This window comes from Diplotaxodon limnothrissa, linkage group LG3 (assembly GCF_057381915.1).
Source record: "Diplotaxodon limnothrissa isolate DT_005_m linkage group LG3, D_limnothrissa_male_GT1.1, whole genome shotgun sequence".
Taxonomy (NCBI): Eukaryota; Metazoa; Chordata; class Actinopteri; order Cichliformes; family Cichlidae; genus Diplotaxodon; species Diplotaxodon limnothrissa.
This window is the reverse complement of record NC_140598.1, coordinates 38,507,878-38,512,151: the sequence shown is the minus strand read 5'-3', so window position 1 is coordinate 38,512,151 and position 4,274 is coordinate 38,507,878. Positions and strand designations below refer to the sequence as shown.

The window sequence follows — 4,274 nt, the reverse complement described above, 5'->3', positions numbered from 1 at the left end:
AGATGCTGGACGCTTCTGATTGGCCTCCGGTCACCAGATATTATCCTCTGATTCATTCAGCTTCTTTATCCAGTGATGCGAGTCTAGAATTGTTGTTACTACAATTTTTTTTTTTTAAAGTGATTGTTTTTCAATATGTAATGGAATATGCTTGCAGACAGTAATTTTTAAAGAATTTAACCTATTTGCTCTTATTGAAAGCTTTTGTTTGTCTTTTGTTTGAAGTCTAATGAAATAAAATTAGGAATTTAGTGTTTTTCAGTTTTAACAATGGCTTAAGTGGTCTGTTACACATCACTTGCAATACTGGGCGGCATCGATCCAATAGCATTTTCTGAGTCCAAGACCTAAAAGTGAGTTAAGTTTTGTTAACAAAAAGCAGATTTTAAGAACTATTTTGCTTTTAATTAGGAAAAAAAAAAAAAAAGCAATACTCGGGGCTCGATGGCAGCGAGGAGGAGCGAGCCCGGGGAGCCGTGAAGGATGCTCCAGGGGCCGTACAGCAGCCTGGACCGGGACCGGCTCCTCATCCGGCTGCCGTTCAAAAGCTTCGCCGTGGGGACGGTTCTGCTGCCGGTGACTGGCTTCATCTTCATAGCCTGCATCTTCATCTCCCTCTGGTACCACTATGAGGACGCGACGTACACGCACTGTAAGGTGTCCAACTACCTCCCGTCCATCAGCGGTGTGCCGCAGCGCTACATCTGGCGCGGCTGCATCGAGCTCCACTCGGCGCCGCGGTACCTGGTGGCCTTTGCCTACTTCAGCTTCTACCGCAGCCGCTTCGCCAACAGGCTGCCGGAGCTGCTGCTGAGCGGGCTGGCGCTCCTCTGCAGCCTCGCCGAGAACACCGGCCTGGTGATGCTCACGTACGTGTCGTCCACGGAAACCTACAGTGTTCATAAGTACGGGTTCATCACGTTCATAGGGAGCTCGCTGGTGCACATGCTCATTACGTGCTGGCTGTGGTACGTCATCAAGAGACACTACGTGAGCCCAGAGGAAGTGACATCATATCACTGGAAGCTGCGTCTCTTCCTGTTCAACATCAGCTGCTGTGTGATCGCCGCCTACTTCTTCAGACGCCACAACAAATACTGTGAAGCAGGAATCTACTCCCTGTTCGCCGCCTTCAAGTACCTGGTGGTCTTCTCCAACATGGCCTTCCACATGACGGCCTTCTGAGACTTCGGGAGCAAAGAGGTGACCGTGGCCACGCCGCCGGAGGACAAACGATACTGAGCAGGAGGGGGCGGGCAGATATAGATATAAGGATAATGAAAACTGCGACTTGCCACATTACTGTTTGCTAAGTACCACCCTAAATGAACATCTAATAATATACCTGTTAAAAAGGCCATATTTATACTCCAAGCTGTAAAATGTGTGATTATACATTTTGTTTATTTGCTAAAGGAACTGAAATTTTTGTCATTATCAAAGGTAAAGAGACAAAAGTGCAACAAGTTAAAATTTCAGTCATGTATTCCCATCAGATTCATGAAAGCCGTTGTAATTTGGGGTTTTCTGTGGGTTTTAATTAGTTCTTTGAAGTGTCCTTTTTCCAGGATCGATTATTGAGCATAATCAATCATATCAGACATACAGGATGTGCCTTTAATGGCTTAAAAAAAACCCACAAGAATTGGGTGCATGAGAATTTCTAACTCTGGTTGTTTTCCTTTTAAGCATAGTCCACACATTTTCATTAGGGTCGGGGAAGGTGATTCCTGAAGCTTGCCTTATCTTGCCACATGTACAGGACATACAGAGAATAGAAATTTCGTTACTCTCAAACCCTAGATGAAATAGCAAATGAACATTTAAATATAAGAGAGTGATTAAAAAATGCAAATAAAATAATTAAAAAGTAAAAATTTAAATAAATACAATACAAATTAACAAGAAAGCTATGCAATATACAATATACAATATTCAGGTAAGGGTAAATGACATTGAGTGTAAACCAGGCAGAGTAGTGCAAATAGGCAAATAGTGCAAATGGAGATTTAGTAATGTACGGTAAGAGATAGTATAACAACAAAGTCTTATGAGGTAATGGCAGTCCAATGCTCCACAAAGTGACTGGTAACTGGTGCAGGCCAGTGAGTGAGTCAGAGAGTGTGTGTGTGTGTGTGTATGTGACAGAGTTCAGTTTTGATCACAGCTATTGGAAATTATATCAATAACTTTAACTCTACAGTAAACATGAAGCCAACAAATGTAAAAAAAAAAAAAAGAATTCCTTTTTTGTAAATGTATCAAAATTTGCGCTTAATTAGGTTAGTGGAACTTTGAATTTGAATATTAGTTGCGCAGTTAAGAAATAAACACTGACAGCAGCATGAACAGTTCTGTCAAGCATATGTGCTAACAAAAAAAAAAAAAGATTTTATAATGTGAAAAGGGTCACTGAGGGGCCAGCCTTAATCAGAAACTATCCTGTTTATCCCGCTGGAGAGTGACTGAGAGGGCACTGAGTGATGCAGGTGAGAGACAGGCGTCACCCAGCCCCTAGACCGCACCTCTCTTATCTGCCTATGGAACGGAGGAGGAAGGAGTGACAAAGGCCAGGGCCTGAGCATGATAAGGAAGGGCCTTATGTCCTGCTTCGGCCCTGGCTTGCACCGTAGCCTCCAGTGCAAGAGGCCATCCAAGGGCCAGGTGTTGACCACTGTAATGATAACAGCAAATCCTTATTTGCCTAGTATCATGTTTTATGTTGTTAATACTCCTAGACTGTAGGGGGAGCTAGAGAGCAGAGCGAGTTACCTCGGAGTAGACTGTGATGGCGAAGCTTTGTTTACATGTGAACCACAGTTCGATAAAATACCTTCTCTTCAAGTAATGGTGTCATTCTTAAGAACCCACAACAACATAAAGAAACAAGACAACCACGACCAGAATAGCCTCCCAGATCATGTTTTTCCATTTACAGGTATGACTATGAGTGACGTCAGATATATAGAGAATGCTGGTGTGCATTTACATGCGGCCGCTTTGGAGCAGTGAATGAGAGGAAGAAAGGGAGAGAGAGAGCGAGAGAATGAGGGTCAGGTGAAGTTCAGGGCAGATTTTTTGCCAGTAGTCTCACACTGCAGGAAAGCCAAATTGCTTCCGGATCTAGGTATCCACCCCTGCATAGCTCAGTGTTCGTACCCTTCCCACCTCCTTGTTGTCATCCCTCTTTGGGAGTGACAGTGAAACTGGGAGTGACAGTGAGGCAGCCGTCGGAGGAAGGGGAGGGGGAGGAGAGGGAGAGGGCTCTCTCACCTGGTCATTCACGGGGGGATCCAAAACTTGAGAAGGATCCACCAAGGAAGGGAAATCCATGGTGTCAGAAAGTCGAGGTTGTTGGGAAGATTTAAGTATATTCACGTAGGACTTGGGGAATTTAAAGAAAGTGTGCCCTTTCGCACCACAGAGGGAGCACTCACTTTCGTTTTGGCAAATTTTAGCCTTGTGGCCCAACTCACCACATTTCCAACATTTGACAGTGGGGCATTCTCTCGCCTGGTGGTCTGGGCCTTGGCAGATAAAGCACCTCACCAATTGGCCAGGATAAATAATCCTGCCATTATAGGGGCCCAACGAGATGGAATTCGGGATAGAGATTATATGTCCAGCTTCATCTCTACGCATCCAAACTTTGTATTTTCGGACTCCATACCAGAATCCGAATTTATCCACTGGCTTGACTGGGGGTTGAAGAATCTCGCAGTACCTTTTAAGATATAGCTCGATATCTTGGTCTGGAATCCTTCCAGTCCAGAATTTAACAACAAGAGTCACTACCTCTACCTGGACAGAAGACTCCACTTGCCAGTCTTTCCATTTCGGAAGTGATGCGTTGGAAAGAGAGATCTCTAAGAAGCGACGTAGAGGCGCCTCTTGGGTGAAACACAGCTCAAAATCCCACTTACTGGGCAGAGCAATGAAAGAGTATATGTCCTGCACATTCAGCCATGACGTTTGCAATATCAGCTCTTCAGCAACATAATCCCCGTTTCCGATGTACTTAAGTCTCACCTATAAATTGCTGCAGTTTGAAGCAAACGATAATGGGGCATGATTACATAACTAATAACCAATTACTCCTCCGGTCTTTCCGCGCCCACTCATTTTAACAAGTTCTTTTCTTCGTAGTCCTTTACCTCCCTTTCCTCTTCCACTCATTTTGGCTGTTCAGAAACGAATGTTTCTGAACCCCTACTGAGAGCTAAAAGCTGACACCGGACATCTTTTCCTTAACCAAAAAAAAAAAAAAAAAAAAA

At 44.2% G+C, this 4,274-nt stretch overlaps 1 pseudogene; it reads left to right on the top strand.

The window, feature by feature from the left end:
- The first annotated feature begins 483 nt into the window (after positions 1-483).
- LOC146635765 (acyltransferase PGAP2 pseudogene) lies at positions 484-1,242 on the top strand (annotated as a pseudogene).
- Positions 1,243-4,274: the final 3,032 nt, after the last annotated feature.